At 40.7% G+C, this 18,180-nt stretch overlaps 1 pseudogene; it reads left to right on the top strand.

Moving 5' to 3' along the window:
* The window catches only part of LOC132890979 (zinc finger protein 850-like), a 127,935-nt pseudogene extending 113,584 nt beyond the window's left edge, over positions 1-14,351 (top strand).
* The last annotated feature ends 3,829 nt before the right edge of the window (positions 14,352-18,180 follow it).

Genomic DNA, 18,180 nt, shown 5'->3' with positions numbered 1-18,180 from the left:
TGACGTCGCGTGCGGGACGCCTCCTTCTGAATCCTACGTCAGCGCTGGTTTATTTATGAGATAACGACCTGGTGGTTTTCTGCAAATTTCTTCAACATTATCGCGTAATTATTAAAATGGTTAACAGATGTATCATAGGAGGGTGTAGCAACACCAATCTTGATGGGATTAGTACTCATCGTTTTCCAAAAGACCGGACAATGAGAGGGAAATGTGAGCGCTTTGTGCGAGGCACCCGGAAAAACTGGCAACATGCAACAGACCACAGCATCATATGCGGGGCTCGCTTCATAAAGCCCGACAACGTTGAGAACTATTTGCAGTGGGAAATGGGCTTCAAGAAGCAACTTGATCTGAAAAAAGACGCAGTTCCGTCTGTTAGAATGCCCAAAGCAACACCATCTCTATTTGTGTCAGCGTCACCAAAGGAGCCAGCCGTGTTCGTCTCCCCTGACAGAAGGCGAAGTGCCACATCCACTGAGGCCCTTGAAGCTGAGGACCAAGCAGAGCTGAGAAAAAGACCAAGAAAATCGGCAGTTCACAAGTTGACTGTTGCCAGGGTAAGAAATAAGAGAGACTATACTCTAAATTAGGTGTTCCTGTGTTTGTCTCTCAGCCTGCTGGCGGATCCTCATGTGACATCACGAATCTGGAACAATATGGCTCCAGACTCCCTTGGGATTTTTCCAGACGCGTTTTGTTATTTTATTTTTTCCTGCTGTAGACAGATGGCCTTGTGCAAAATTACCCTTCTGGATGAGTGTGTAAAGGGACATACTTTCATATATTTTAAAAAAAATAAGAAATTGGTCCAGAATATGCACTTTAACGCTTGACCAGTCTTTGTTTTTTGCTGTCTTGTTTCTCTGCCAGCCTACAAGCTGTCCTGCTAATCACCCAAAACCTAATAATACCGAAGGCCCTTCTCACACTACAGCTTGCGATGGGTTTGCAAATACTTGACGATGAGAAATTAGTAGCATCGCCACCAATCGTGTGATGCAAGGCAAATTTCAGAGTTTCGCGAGTTGTTTTTTTGGTGTCCCTGTCTTGTGAGTGACCAACAGCGTTGTGAAAAATGCCAGTGCCTGCATTAAAATTTGGTGGCGAGGTTTTCGCTGACAAACTAAGTAGCGAAGAAGGTCCTGGGTTCGAGCCCCGGGGCCGGCGAGGGCCTTTCTGTGTGGAGTTTGCATGTTCTCCCCGTGTCTGCGTGGGTTTCCTCCGGGTGCTCCGGTTTCCCCCACAGTCCAAAGACATGCAGGTTAGGTTAACCAGTGACTCTAAATTGACCGTAGGTGTGAATGTGAGTGTGAATGGTTGTCTGTGTCTATGTGTCAGCCCTGTGATGACCTGGCGACTTGTCCAGGGTGTACCCCGCCTTTCGCCCGTAGTCAGCTGGGATAGGCTCCAGCTTGCCTGCGACCCTGTAGAAGGATAAAGCGGCTAGAGATAATGAGATGAGATGAGATGAACTAAGTAGCGAATACTCGCAGGTGGGTTTGGGAATACTTCCTGAAGCTCGGGGAACCTTCTTCGAGCCTCTTGAGATGTATTTGTCTTGAATCCACGTCCACGATGCTCGCAGGAGACTCATCAGCAGAGCGGCTTGGCATAGCCTAATCTTCCCCGAGATTTAAAAACTGCATTTACATTTGGGTATTGTTCGGAGCGCCTTGTGCACACTCTTGGAACCCAGTTATTATGGAAAACGCCTGATGCTGATTTAAGCCCAATCCGCACGCACATATGACACTATTTTTCCAGAGGCTTTGTTTAGCATTTTGTCAAGTATGCAACGTTAGAAGATCTAAGTGTAGGAAGAATGTTTATTAGCAGGTGTGATATTTACAAAAAGAAAATGTGAGGCAAGGCCAGAGTAACAAAACACAAATGAAATCAAAAGCAAAACACAAAGCAGAGTATTTAACCAGAGTCATGATCATGGCTAGAAACAAATGTGTCGATAATGATGATACTTCGCAAAGTCTCTGTGAATGCACCATCCTTATATGCGCATGCTGATTTGAACTCAAATCAGTATCAGGTGTTTCCCATAATGACTGGGTCCCATGATCGCGCACAACACACTCCGTGAGAGTGCATAGCCGCACAAGCTGCACCAGACTCAAGTGCGTGAAGCTGTGACAGTCAAGTGTTCACCTGCTGTGTGACCACAACTTTTAGCTCACCTGTACCTTGTCAAGCATCGCCACCAAAACGCCTCATTTTAATCGATAACCCATTGCAAAGCATTGCGAGCTGTAGTGTGACCGTAGCTTAATGAAAAAGGAAATCTGAAGTCTTTTCTGAATAAGTGTTATTCTTGTTTGAGCTTTAGCTGTATGAAGACGTGAAAATCGAGATTTCAGATGGAGGGACATCTGAAGTGTCAGGAATCTGTGTGAAGAAAGAAGAGACACTGGAGTTGAACATCTACAACCATGGAAACAACTTCGAGAACCCACCTGAAGTTCTCTCAATTAAAGAGGAAGATCCTGACAATAAAGACTACCTCTGTACGAGATCAGGAGCTCAGTAACACTCTCACTGATTATTCTACCTGACACAGTATCTAGTGCACTGAAAGTACAATAGTGGGTTATTTTGAGATGGAGCCTCTGTTTCAGATCATTTAATCACCAAATCACGACTAAATTAACTTGCGTGGTTTTTATATTTATAGAGAGTTTAATATCATATCTAGGAGTGAGGATAATTAAATATTTTTTCTTTAAATACATACATTTTAAATAGCTGCCTCAACATTCGCTTCAGAATAACACTTGTTTCAAGCTCCATTGATGCGATTCTTTACACGTTCACTCCTCTCAAAGAGGACTGACTCTGGAATGACATGCTCAACAAGCATTTATGGGTGTGATGTTCAGGTGTCCAAATATGTGTATACAGGTTTAGGGGAATACTGGTGGTGCATTTTCATAGCCTTATAGCTCTAGGATTGTGGATTTGATCCTGAGCTCAGGTTATTGTCTCTGTTGAGATTTGCATGTTCTCCCCGTCTCTGTGTAGATTTTCTCTGGGTCCACTGGTTTCCTTCAGATATGGGCAAATAGGCTATGCTTGAATTGCCACTAGATGTGAATGAGTTTGTTCATGCGTGGGTGCATGATGCCTGGCAGTGGACTGGCATGAGTGTATTCTGGTTTACTGGAAAAATGTGTAGCTCTAGAAATGGCATAAGTGTCAGCATCCTCAAATACGGAAATGAGTGGTGTGGTGAATTGGTGGTGTTGTTTTTTCCTCTCTCCCCAAATTCTTATTATTTTTGTTTGTACCTGCCTGCGATTTCCAAACATAGTAGTTGGCCACTTGGTTCTCTTTCCCAAAATACAGAACAAACAAGTAGCCTAATTTAATTCAACTGTGACCATGACCAAGCATTTACTAAGGATGCTGTAAAAACAGTGTCTTGCAAAAGTATTCATCCCCCTTGGTGTTTTTACTGTTTTGTTGTGTTCCAAGCTGGAATTAAAATGTATTTATGGGGTGTTAGCACCATTTGATTTACACCATATGCCTCCCACTTTAAAGGTGCAAATTATTTTCTTTGTTTGCTTGTATAAAATTTGTGACACAAACAATTACAATAAAAAAAAAAAGATATCTGGACTGTGTATAGGTATTCACCCCCAAAGTCAATACTTTGTAGAGCCATATTTTGCTGCAATTACAGTAGCAAGTTTCTTGGGGTATGTCTCTAGTAGTTTAACACATCTAGCCACTGGGATTTTTTCCCATTCCTCAGGGCAAAACTGCTCCAGCTCCTTCAAGTGAGATGGGTTGTGCTGGTGTACTGCAGTCTTCAAGTTATGCCACAGATTCTCAATTGGATTGAGGTATGGGCTTTGATTAGACCAGGGGTATTCAATTAAAAGTCACTGAGGTCCAGTTATTAAATTTTGTCCAAGTAGAAGGTCCGAACCGAAGTCCAGCTTGTGTCTTCTAGCCTTCCCCTATGTCCACATTTTCATATGGTTTCAACAATATTTATTGTTAATTTCCAATGCAGGGAATGAACTGAGTGCACAACTATCTCTTTTACCATAAATAAAATTAGTCCCAGGAAAATAAATTCAAGGCCTTTATTTCAGATTAAAGAAAACAGAAACCTCAGAATAAAATAAATAAAAAAGTGCAAACAGAGTGGAATAACTCCTTTTTCTCTTAAATTAAAGAGGTCCCAACCTGAAGAATTGAAGGCCCACACTTCAAGTAAAAAAGTCAATTCAGAAAGCATTAACTAAAAAGTGCAAACAGAGCATTGAATTAACATTTTCTCTTCTTTGTTCTTAAAATAAGGAGGTCCCAGCCTAAAAAAATGAGGGCCTACTTTTCAAGAAAAAAAAGTCCACATCTTCAGAAAACAAGTGGCTTTTTTGGGGGTGGGGGGAATGCAAACAGAACATTTTTCTTTGAACTTTTCTCTTTTAATTCTTCTTTTACTCTTCTTAATGAGAAAAATGGGCATGTGGCTGACCTGCCAGTAATTTAAATCTTGGTTGGAATGGAGTTAGTGCTATTCTCATGCAGATATGTCAGTGTTCATTGTTGAGCCTAGTACGGTACTTGGTTTTGACAATGTTCATAGTGGAAAAAGCTGACTCACAGCTGTAAGTCGATCCAAACATAGCCAAGGTGTGCAGTGCTCCTTTGGTTAGACCAGGGAACACACTCCGAAACAGACTGTAACCAGAAAGTAGCAGGGTCAGTTGTCTCAAAATGCTCTCTTAATGCAGCATTTCCTTGCAGATCAATGAGCAGATCAATGTCTCAGCAACGGCGTTTAAGCACTCCTTCACGACTGTCCCATCACTAAATGTTTTTTTTTTATGTTGCCCCAAAATCCACGCTACTTTTAAGGAACATTCGTTTGCACGTTGCTGGGCTGTAAATGTATGTGTGATGAGTCGGGTAGACCTGTCATACTGTGCTTGCAGTTGGGTTATTTTGCGTGCCCTCAGCTCGGACTTCAGGGGATAACTTTGCTCAAAAGAGCTGTGCTTCGTTTCGTAGTGGCGCTTCACGTTGCCGCTTTTAATTAATGCCACGTTTTCAGAGCATATGAGGCACACTGGTTTTGAACTGCACGCCGGAAGAATGAACATATATTTCTCTGTCCATTCATCTTCAAAACAACGATTTTCCTTGTCTACTTTCGGCCGCCTTTTGGAGCAAGCCATGTTGTCTCGGTCGGTTGTCTCTGAACTTAACTCTCTTCCTCTCTGCTTGTTGCTCTGCTGTGGTGCGCTGGGTAAACTAACGATTTTATTGGCTCAACCGAGTGAAGCTGTTGTCGTATTAACTGGAGTAGCAGTGCCCGCTGTCAATAGCCACGACCATCCAAAATAATGCTCCATGAAAATTACTTAATCTCGTGAATTTACCATTGGTCACGGGTCCGGACAGAACCATCACTGGGTCCGCCATTTGGTGATGCCTGGATTAGACCATTCCAAAACATTTAAATGTTTCCCTTGAAACCACTCCAGTGTAGCTTTAGCAGCATGTTTAGGGTCATTGTCCTGTTGGAATTTGAACCTTGTCCTAGTCTCAATCCTCTGGCTGACTCAAAGGTTTTTCTCCAGGATTGCCCTGTATTTAGTGCCATCCATTTTTCTTTCAATCCTGACCAGCTTTTCTGTTGCTGCAGATGAAAAACATCCCCACAGCATGATTCTCAGGGTGATGGGAAGTGTTGGGTTTGCGCCACACATGGCGTTTCCCATGATAGCCAAAAAGTTCAATTTTAGTGCCATCTGACAAGAGAATCTTCTTCCATGTGTTTAGAGAGTCTGCCACATGCTGTTGGGCAAACTCCAAATGTTGGAGCCATATTTATATTCAATTTAGGTTTGTAAAACATGTTGCCATATAGTTATTTTCAATGCATTTTTATTTAGTTATATAACTTATTTTGTTAGTTATACTTACCAGATGTATACCTGCCTATCTGAAACTTTAATTGATTTCTTGCCACATGACTGCGGACACGCCCCATGGACGTGCCGATGGCGCGAAACCTGATATTTAATCAGTGCTTCCGGCTTGTGTTTGCTAGGATGGCAGTAGATAGGAAAAGTTTGCAGACCGCAGAAACGCAGAAACTCAAGACGTAAGAACTGTTAGAAATACTTTGTTTTACTTTCTTTGTTTGCAACTGGAAAGAGAACCGGACTGGATGGAATAAAAAACACCACCAACTTTACTTCATCTTTTCCGTGAGTGCTTAATTGACTGCGTGTCGGGAACCACTTGCTCCATCCTCACTTGGCGTTCTGAAAAACGCCATAACACCAAACATGTTTTCTTATTTTTGTCTTAATGCAATGGCTTTTTTTCTGGCCACTCTTCCATAATGCCCCACTCTGTGGCGTGTACGGTTTAAAGTGGTCCTATGGACAGATACTCCCATCTCTGCTGTGGATCTTTGCAGCTCCTTCAGTGTTGTCTTTAGCGTCTTTGTTGCTTCTCTGATTAATGCCCTCCTTGCCTGGTCTGTGAGTTTTGGTGAGCGGCCTTCTCTTGTCAGGTGCCATATTCTTCTCTCATGCCATATTTTTTCCATTTTGCTATCATGGATTTAATTGTGCTCTGTGGGATAGTCAAAGTTTGGGATATATATGTTATTTACCAGCTAGGAGGTCCTTATCGTGAAATACCGTGACCGAGGTCTTGAAAGTACTCAGCAAGGCCCTCTGGGCCGAGGTCAGTATTCAAGGCCGAGGTCACGGTATTTCACCATACGGACCGACCTTAAGCTGGTAAATAATATATATTTTTTCTTTACCAAATTCTAACAGAAAACGAGAGTGCCCGAAAGGGAAAACCGAGCCGAGGGGAGCCACCATTTTGAATCCTCATTCACGGCTGTAATGCAAATTGCTTCCTCCTCGGTATACAAGTGCACTTCCATGGCAGGAAAAAAACACCACTACATTTTGCCGCCTATGTAGTCCCTATTTAAGCAAAATTGAGTCATTCAGGATTCAGCCATGTTTTTGCTTGCGTTAGCAAGTTAGAGGTTTTTAGCTTTCTCCTGAAATGTTTTCTTTTATTTTGTCTTCCTCAGGGTAGTAAAACTCGCTTTCACTGTGAATACTGTCATCACTATCCATGCTGTAAAATTAATGCTATTTTGAATCCTCATTCACGGCTGTAATGCAAATGGCTTCCACCTCAGTATACAAGTGCACTTCCATGGCAGGAAAAAAAAAACTACATTTTGCTGCCTATGTAGTCCCCTATTTATACAAATAGGAGTCATTCAGGATTCAGCCATGATTTTGCTCAGCGTTAGCAAGTTAGAGGTTTTTAGCTTTCTCCTGAAATGTTTTCTTTTATTTCTTCTTCCTCAGGGTAGTAAAACTCGCTTTCGCTGTGAAGACTGTCATTATCGATGTCCATGATGTAAAATTAATGCTATTTTGAATCCTCATTCACGGCTGTAATGCAAATGGCTTCCACCTCAGTATACAAGTGCACTTCCATGGCAGGAAAAAAAAAACTACATTTTGCTGCCTATGTAGTCCCCTATTTATACAAATAGGAGTCATTCAGGATTCAGCCATGATTTTGCTCGGCGTTAGCAAGTTAGAGGTTTTTAGCTTTCTCCTGAAATGTTTTCTTTTATTTCTTCTTCCTCAGGGTAGTAAAACTCGCTTTCGCTGTGAAGACTGTCATTATCGATGTCCATGATGTAAATTTAATGCTATTTTCCTGAGAAATGCTGGCAAATATTTATAAGATTTTTGATAAACTTATAAATAAATCTTATTTAAAAAAAAAAGATAAATGTTGACAAAAAATTCTACTATGTTTGTTGTTGTTGTGAACAAGCGAATCACCAGAGGTCCATAATCGGGGTCCGTACCATAGGATACAGACCTGCTCGCCAGCCAATCAGAGCGCAGGATTTGATGGAAACCGCACCGCGCAAAAAAAAAAAAAAATGTATTTAATAACTCAACCCTGATCTATACTTCTCCACAGCTTTGTTTCTGACCTGTTTGGAGGCTCCTTGGTTTTCATATTGCTTGCTTAGTAGTGTTGCAGAGTCGGGGTTCTTCCAGAACAAGTTGATTTATACAAACATCATATGACAGATCATGTGACACTTTGATTGCACACAGGTGGATCTTTATCAACCAATTATGTGACTTATGAAGTTAATTGTTGGACTAGCTCTTATTTAGGAGTTTCATACGAAAGGGGGTGAATACTTATGCACACTTTTTAGATTTCTGTTTTTTAACCTTAATTTGTCACAATTTAAAAAATAAAATAAAATTTGCGCATTTAACAGGGTAGGCATGTTGTGTAAATCAAATGGTGATTCCCCCCCCCCATCCATTTTAATGCGACAGAACAGGAGAAACACCAAGGGGGATGAATACTTTTGCAAGACACTGTATATTACGCAGCAACACATTTTCATGTTTAATGAACATGGTTTTATTCTTTGTGGAATGAAATGATCGCCTTAAAATATTTTGACTGGCTGTGATTGGAGACCATTTAAAGTCTTGGCGAATTTGAAATCAACAGCAGAACTTATGGCCATGTTTAATCATGAAAGTAAGAGCATTTCCTCATGGCTGTGTGGCCAGAAGAAAAGCTTTGTTAGTGAAGCGAATGGAAGAAAAGGCTTCAGTTTGCGAGGGAGCATAAAGATGGAGCAATCAAAAAAGGTCATGTGGTTTGATGAGTCCGGGTGGGTGCAACAAGGTAAGAAGGGGAAGTGCATGAAGCAATGCAGCCATCATGCATAGTGGCCAATATACAGTGTTATGATTTGAGTTTGCTTCAGTTGATCACGTCTAGGCTCAGCAACATTATGTGCCAATAAATTGAAATTAGTTGACTACTTGAATGTACTGATTGTGTGCCGTAATCAAAGCCAAAGGTTGTCCAATGAAATATTTATTTATTTATTTGGCCAGGCAGTGTATGTGTCCATGGAGGAACCCTGACAGTCACTGTTTGACCAGATCAGGCACTGGCATCCCATCAGGTGTGAGGACCAACATGTATAGTCTGACCATAGTGCTCATGAAGTCAGGAACCCCCAAGATCCCCTCCAAGAAGAAGCTTTTATTTTGTCATGTGTACACTGAGGCACAGTAAAATTCCTCCTCTGCCTCCTCTTTAACCCACTTGAAGCAGTGAACACATGCATGTGCACACAAGTGAGCAATGAGCATACGCATACCCAGAACAGTGGGCAGCTATGCTACAGTGCCCAGGGAGCAGTTGCTCAAGGGCAGTTCAGCCATGATTTGGAGGGGAAAGTGCTGTTTATTCAGGTATGATGGGTCATAAAAACCAAAAGTTCACTTGGGTGTTGTAGGTCGAGACCATCCAGTGTGCTTTAGGTCATTACTCACAAGGTAAACTATTACTGATGATGGAAAAAGAACATCATCCCATTGACAAATTCCACTTGACACTGAATAAACTCAAAGCTGGTTCTTCTGAAATACTGTAGCTTGTACAAGCATTTCACGTCAGTTCCTGGTGAGGACCATGAAGAAAATTGTGTCCTGTCTTTAAACAAAAATATTGTTGGAAAAGAAGTGTAGCATCAGGTGAAAAAGGAAGGAAAAATTATTTATAAAAAAGAACTGACTGTTTTCTCAAAATGATTTGTGGATGGGATCAAGAAACATTTGTGGAGAAGATGAAGGACAGGTTTTTGCTCTTTGACAGTCTGGTTATGTTTGGGCTCATTAATCATTTTTGTGAACTCTCAGCCTAAAATGTCTCCTCTACCAATGTGCCAGCCCCAATGCTGCGTCAATGCTCGTATGCAACACACGAGGGAATATATGGCACGTTGCAGCTTGAGACAGTCCAGATCAGTCACTTATCTGTCACTTGCTACAAATGGAACTGGCTGGCACACCATCTGAACAATTGCAGCATGCCCCTTTTTTAATAGACTTGCATTTCTCTTTTAACTAAATGACTGGTCCTAGACATCTTAATTTATGTATTTATGTTGGCTTACTTCTTTATTAATTCTATTAATATGAATTGACAGTTTTGCAAAATTTCACAGTATTTAAATTTTTTTAAATTGGTGTATAATTTAAATGAATAAGCAAATTAAACTTGACAGTACAATCTGTACATAAATCAGTATGTAAGAATGTAAACATTTTGGCCACTCAGATCCATTGGGCTATGGCTAGTGCTGCTCTGTACTGCTTTTCCAGCACCTTATTGAATCTACCAATATTCCAAGATAGAGGCTCCTGTATCTTAACTCTCAGACTTTCAGAATTGTTTGTTTGATCTCAGCACCTCAGAAGCTGGCCAAAGCTGCTGTTGAGGATTATTTGGCATTGAAGTAGCTCCTTTGAGGACTGCAGAACTGCATTATTCTGATGATATAAGATACAGGATCTGTGAGCTTCTCTAATCTGGTATGGCACATACTGACCTGTCCCACTTTACTTCGTTCTGTGCTGTTTACTTTGCTGTGCTAATCCATCTGGTGGCTGACTTGTTTTCATGGCAGGAGATAACTTCAGAGAAGTGGTAACTGTTTGACGAACTGTCTGATTTGTGTCAAGTGAAGTGTCGCTTAAGTAGATATGTTCATCACAGAAATCACCAACAGCCCTCTGTAGTCCATGCTGGTGACCCTGATCCATGTGAATTTGTAGACAAGCAGATCCATTCCCAGATCCACTTATTCTCTACTGCTGGTTATTTGAATTACAGATTAGTAAATCTTCATTCATTGAGAATCCCAAATGATTTTACTTAACCTCAGACATTCCTTGACACTGGGGTAGTGGTGTTGCATTTTATAATCTAGTTACATTTCATGTTCACTTTGATATTTTTCTTTCACTTGTTCAGAAGTCAACAACTCGGTGTTGCAATTCTTTTCCTGCACAACATGACCTCTTTCCTCTGCATCCCAATTTTACCTAGATACACACATCCAGAGATGCCAGGATGAAGAGTATTTGAAACCATGCAAATCGGGAGATAATAAACATGATCTTCACCCATCCTCCAAAGGCTCCAGTAAAAAGCCAACATTATCTGATACTCTCACTTCTGACAATTCTAACAATGATGACCAAAAGGAAATTCACCATTGCCCAGAACGTGGAACAAATTTTAGTCATCAGAGTGCTCTCCAAAAACATGAACAAGTTCACATAAGAGAAAAAACATATCACTGCTCACAGTGTGGAAAGAGTTTTACTCAAAAGAGTGCCCGCCAAAAACACCAGCGCATTCACACAGGAGAGATGCCATATCACTGTTCACAGTGTGGAAAGAGTTTTACTCAAAAGAGTCATCTGCAAGAACACCAGCGCATTCACATGGGAAAAAACATATCACTGCTCACAGTGGGGAATGAGTTTTACTCATCAGAGTGCTCTCCTACGACACCAGCGCATTCACACAGGAGCGAAGCCGTATCAGTGCTCACAGTGTGGAAAGAGTTTTATTCATCAGCGTAATCTACAACTACACCAGCGCATTCACACAGGAGCGAAGCCATATCATTGCTCACTGTTTGGAAAGCTTTTCACTCAAAAGAGTCATCTCCAAGAATACCAGTGCATTCACACGGGAGAAGCCTCATCACTGCTTGCAGTGTGGAACAGGTTTTACTCATCAGAGTGCTCTCCTACGACACCAGCACATTCACATTGGAGCAAAGCCATATCAGTGCTCACGGTGTGGAAAGAGTTTTATTCATGAGGGTTATCTACAACTGCACCAGTGCATTCACAAAGGAGAGACGCCTTATCACTGCTCACAGTGTGGAAAGAGTTTTACTCAAAAGTGCCATCTCCAAGAACACCAGCACATTCACACAGTGGAGAAGCCTCATCACTGCTCACAGTGTGGAAAGAGTTTTACTCAAAAGAGTGCTCTTCAGTCACACCAGCGGATTCACACAGGAGAGAAGCCTTATCCTTGCTCACAGTGTGGAAAGTGTTTTATTCATCAGAGTCATCTCCAACAACACCAGCGAATTCGCACAGGGTAGAAGCCTCATCACACCTGACCGTATGGACAGTGTTTTACTCATGAGTGTAATCTACACGTTTACCTGTGCATTTGCACCGGAGAAAAGCAGAATCACTGCTCACAGTGTGGAAACATATTTATTCATTCATTTACATTTAAGACACCAAAGTGCATGAACCCAGAGATATTGCATGATGTTGTCAAATTATATTTGTTTATTACTGTTGTTCCTGGAATTAATCTATATTTTGAAAGATATATTTCATTTTTTTATATGTATCTTGACTTTTTGTGAAAGGCAGTATATGTAAACTTGGAGTAATGTTCAAAATTAGATTATGGATTTTTTTTTTGGTTGAACTTGAGTAGTCATGATACAAACCATCACCACACAAGTCAGGCATTAACTGCAATACTAATATCAGTGTAATCCAGCAGCATTACACTCGAACACAACCAGTATACTACTGGAAAGTTTACTTGCCAGTAAACTCGAGTCACATGTAAATAGAGTGGAAACAAAGGCAGGCTTTTAGTTCATTGAGTCTTTTTGCCCATCATCTGCTAATATATTATTTTCTATGGTATTTTTCCATGGTTATTACACAAGATTTAGTCAGTAACATCAAAATAGTTGACTGTGATTTCAGTAAGGGTGTTTGTTCACTCAATGCGTAAGTGTTTGTACTGTCCTCACAATGTACACGTATCTGTTCCTTAGGTCATCATGATTTTGTCCATGCTCCTGGTTTGCGTTATCTAAGCCTCGGGTAATATCAATCTCGTCTAGAGTGTGTCCTTTGCATGTACACATCAACATAAGATCAGTACATACAGCGTCTTGCAAAAGTATTCATTGCCCGTGGTGTTTGTCCTGTTTTGTCACATTACAAGCTGGAATTAAAATGGATTTTTAGGGGGTTAGCAACATTTGAGTTACACAACCTGCCTACCACATTAAATGTGCAAATTCTCTCTTTTTTTTTATTGTAACACAAACAATAATTAAGATGAAAAAAAACCCAGAAATCTGGACTGGGCATAGGTATTCACACCTTTCGTACGAAACCCCTAAATAAGAGCTGGTCCAATCAATTAACTTCATAAATCACATAATTAGTTGAGTAAGATCCACCTGTGTGCAAAGTGTCACATGACCTCTGTATAAATCAACTTGTTCTGGAAGGACCCCAACTCTGTCACACTACTAAGCAAGCAACATGAAAACCAAGGAGTACTCCAAACAGGTCAGAGACAAAGTTGTGGAGAAGTATAGATCAAGGTTAAGTTATTAAAAAAAATCCCAAACTTTGAATATCCCACGGAGCACAATTAAATCCATGATAGCAAAATGGAAAGAATATGGCACCACTACAGACCTGATAAGAGAAGGCCACCCAACAAAACTCACAAACCGGGCAAAGAGGGCATTAATCAGAGATGCAACAAAGATAACACTGAAGGAGCTGCAAAGACTAAAATTGAACTTTTTGGCCATCATGGGAAACGCCATATTTGGCACAAACCCAACACTTCCCATCACCTGAGAACACTGCTCCTCCAGTGAAGCATGGTGGTGGCAGCATCATGCTGTGGGGATCTTTTTCATCTGCAGGGACAGTAATGCTGGTCAGGATTGAAGGAAAGATGTATGGCACTAAATACAGGGCAATTCTGGAGGAAAACCTGTTTGAGTCGACCAGAGGTTTGAGATTGAGACGAAGATTCAAATTCCAGCATGACTGACCCTAAGCATACTGCTGAAGCTACACTGGTTTAAAGGGATACATTCAAATATCTTGGAATGGCCTAATCAAAGCCCAAACCTCAATCCAATTGAGACTGTGTGGCATAACATGAAGATTGCTGTACACCAATGCAACCCATCTAACTTGAAGGAGATGGAGCAGTTTTGCCTTGAGCAATGGTGGCTAGATGTGCTAAGCTAATAGAGACATACCCCAAGAGACTTGCAGCTGTAATTGCAGCAAAAGCTGGCTCTACAAAGTATTTACTTTGGGGGGTGAATACCTTTTGCACATGCCAGGTTTCTGTTTTTTCATCTTAATTATTGTTTGTGTCGCAATTTAAAAAAAAAAACACTTTGTACCTTTTAAAGTGGTAGGCATGTTGTGTAAATTAAATTGTGTTAACCCTCCAAAAATGCATTTTAATTCCAGCTTGTAATGCGGTAAAACAGGACAAACACCAACAGGGATGAATATTTTTGCAAGTCACCGTAAACTGGCTGTGTCCAACTTTTGTTTAGCCCAAGACAGTTGCCCAGCTTGTCTTTGTGTGCACAATAAACTGTCTCTTTTGTTCTACTCTGGTTCTTGGTTTCCTAATTCTTCAGTCATCTTACGTTTGATGAAGTTGCAGTATTTTAATGATCATCCAGAAAGATTTCCACCAGTCTAAAATGGTCAGTTATAACATTAAAAAATATTGTGTATGTCCCCGTTGTGCCACCAAAACAGGCCTAACCCCGTGAGGCATGGACTCCACAAGACCTCTGAAGGTGTGCTGTGGTATCTGGTACCAAAATGTTCACAGCAAATCCCGTAAGTTGTGAGGTGGGACCTCCATGGATCGGACTTGTTTATCCACCACATCCCACAGAAACTCGATTGGATTGAAATCTGGGCAATTTGGAGGCCAGGTCAACACCTTGCATTCTTACGCATGTTCCTCTTACCATTCCTGAACAGTTTATGCAGTGTGGCTGGGCACATTATTCCTGCTGAAAGAAGCCACTGCCATTAGGGAATACCATTGCCATAAAGGGGTGTACTTGGTCTGCAACAGTATTTAGGTAAGTGATTTATGTGAAAGGGGCGGCACGGTGGTGTAGTGGTTAGCGCTGTCGCCTCACAGCAAGAAGGTCCGGGTTCGAGCCCCGTGGCCGGCGAGGGCCTTTCTGTGCGGAGTTTGCATGTTCTCCCCGTGTCTGTGTGGGTTTCCTCCAGGTGCTCCGGTTTCCCCCACAGTCCAAAGACATGCAGGTTAGGTTAACTGGTGACTCTAAATTGACCGTAGGTGTGAATGTGAGTGTGAATGGTTGTCTGTGTCTATCTGTCAGCCCTGTGATGACCTGGCGACTTGTCCAGGGTGTACCCCGCCTTTCGCCCGTAGTCAACTGGGATAGGCTCCAGCTTGCCTGCGACCCTGTAGAAGGATAAAGCGGCTAGAGATAATGAGATGAGATGAGATTTATGTGAAAGTAGTATCCACATGAATGCCAGGACCCAAGATTTCCAAGCAGTACATTGTCCAGAACATTACACTGCCTCCATTGGCTTGCCTTCTTCCCATAGTGCATCCTGGTGCCATCTCTTCTCCAGATAGTTTGATGACTTCTGGATGTCCATGGCCCTGTTGCAGGTTTACCAGGTGTCCTCCTTTTGACCACTTTTGGGATGTACTAACCCCTGCACACTGGGAGCACTCCATAAAATCTGTTATTTTGGAGATGCTCTGGCCCAGTCGTCTAGCTATTGCAGTTTAGCCCTTGTCAAAGTCGCTCAGATCCTTAAGTTTTCCCATTGTTTCCTGCTTCCATCACAACAACTTGACAAGTTGTAGTCATCCCACTCCTTGACAAGTGCCATTGTAATGAGTTAATGCTATTCAGTTCACCTGTCAATGGTTTTAATGTTACAGCTGAAATAAGGTGCTGGCAGCAGGGTCCTTTTCGGTGCAGTGTGGCAGATGAACCCAACAGAGTCAATGGCACACCATCAGATGGCATGCGGAAGAGTCACTCAGATGGCCGATGGATGGCATCACTTGCCAAGTCAGTTGTTACTGTGGGGCAACTTCCAAAGCCGTCAGGTTTGTGGCACTTTTGTGCACCCCTTGGCATCAGGTTTGGAGGTCCAGAGAGACAACACGATTGAGGCATGACATAGTTTGTCTTACCTTATTGTGCAATGCGCTTCGTTAGGAGAGCAGAACAGTATGTGAGAACTCACAAGGCCGGGCCATCCATGCCACCGCTCCGGGTGACTCTGTCACTCTGATGCGGGCCTCGCAGCCCATCTGTGCATCCTAATTAAGCAGTCATCATTGCTTGCAATGGACAGCCGATGACGATGTCGACAGCTGATCACTGTGTAATCCTTGAATTGGTGGAACCTCCTGAATTTCTTCTACATGTTGTGGGTTGAACCAGTGTCTAATGCTGTATTCAAGGGTCCTTGAAAGTGGTAATTTGCAAGTTGCAATAACGTTATTATCCCCCTTTGGACATTTGATGTGCAGAGTGGAAATTAAGTCCTGCAAGCGCACCTTTTGTTTGCTGTGTCAGAGCATGTAAAGCTCATGAAAAGGTACTTAAACTGAATTTTTAAGAGTTACAGGCCTGAGAGGCTATTGGTTGTATTCTAAGATTCATGTAAAATTTTGAACTGAAATTGCAGCACAGCAGTAAGAATGGACAACAGTGAATAGCTTAACAGCAAGGTTACTGATTAACATCTATTCATAAATATCTATATAAATATATCATTACAAAAATAAATATCTACTACATACCTATCCCTATAAATATATAAACTATCCCCATAAATAAATATATACCATATACTAAGTTAGTTCTAATATAACAATCAACCCTATTCTATTTATCCCTCATCATCCTCCGTTAACATACTTCCTCTTCTATATACTCGTTTAAAAATATATAATAATTGATAATAGACAATACTAAGATAGAAATGTACAGGAAATTAAATTTCTTGGTGTGATTTTGGATCATAAAGCCTGCTGGAAACCTCATGTAGGATACATACGAACAAAACTGGCAAAATCCTCGGCAATTCTGTGGAAAACAAAACATATTCTTGATCGCAAATCTTTGCATACTCTATATTACTCGTTATTTTTGCCATATCTGACTTACTGTGTCGAAGTCTGGGGAAACACCTACAAAACCACTCTGCAGCCAATATGTACAATACAGAAAAGAGCAATAAGGACAATAAACAAAACAGGATACAGAGATCACACAAACTCACTATTCATAAAATCACACGTTGAAATTTATGGATCCGGTCAAATTCAGAACAGCACAAATACTGTACAAAGCGAGAAATAATCTATTGCCAAAAAATATACAAGGAATGTTTAGTGAGAGAGGGGGGGGGGGGGATATAATCTAAGGGGAGACCTAAATTTTAAAAAACCAAAGGTTTGAACAAATATGAAAAACATGTGCGTATCGAGCTGTGGGGTGACTTTATGGAACAGACTGGAGACAGAAATAAAACAAAGTGCAAATATAAATCTGTTTAAAAAAAGGTACAAAAAATATTTTCAACAAGTATATAGAAGAGGAAGTATGTTAACGGAGGATGATGAGGGATAAATAGAATAGGGTTGATTGTTATATTAGAACTAACTTAGTATATGGTATATATTTATTTATGGGTATAGTTTATATATTTATATTTATAGGGATAGGTATGTAGTAGATATTTATTTTTGTAATGATATATTTATATAGATATTTATTAAGTGTATATATGGTATATATATATACATATATATATATATATATATATATATATATATATATATTTGTAATTACATATTTATATAGATATTTATGAAGTGTATATATGGTATGTAGTATATATTTATTTTTGTAATTAAATATTTATATAGATATTCATGAAGTGTATATATGGTATATATTTTTATAGGTGTATCAATGTAGTTTGGATTTCGGGGTAGTTAAAAAGGGGTTGGAAATTAAAAAGTATTGTACTTCTTCCCACTCCTTTTTCGAACAATGTGTGGTGTTTTGTAATGTCTTAGCTCTTTATGTTATTTTATTTATTTATTTCTCGTTTTCTTTCTTTTGTATGTACAAATAGTTACATTTTTTATACATGTTTGAAATAAAATAAATTCATTCATTCATTCAACATTGGAGAAACCTCTAACATTGATGATTTGCTTTCTTAAAACAGCAATTAATGTGGTTGGTGTTATAGATTTAACCAAGTACTGTGTGTGAGATGCGTTTTATGATCTGTGGCAGTAACTCAAGAAATCCTCCAGCATCTCTCTGTGTTGCTCCTCACCCTGCTGCCCTGAAGAGACGACACCATTTCAGCACCTCTGTTTTGGACCGCCACATGTAGCGTGGTC

This window comes from Neoarius graeffei, chromosome 8, assembly GCF_027579695.1.
Source record: "Neoarius graeffei isolate fNeoGra1 chromosome 8, fNeoGra1.pri, whole genome shotgun sequence".
NCBI lineage: Eukaryota > Metazoa > Chordata > Actinopteri > Siluriformes > Ariidae > Neoarius > Neoarius graeffei.
The sequence above is the reverse complement of the archived record's forward strand: the minus strand, read 5'-3'. Positions and strand labels throughout refer to the sequence as shown.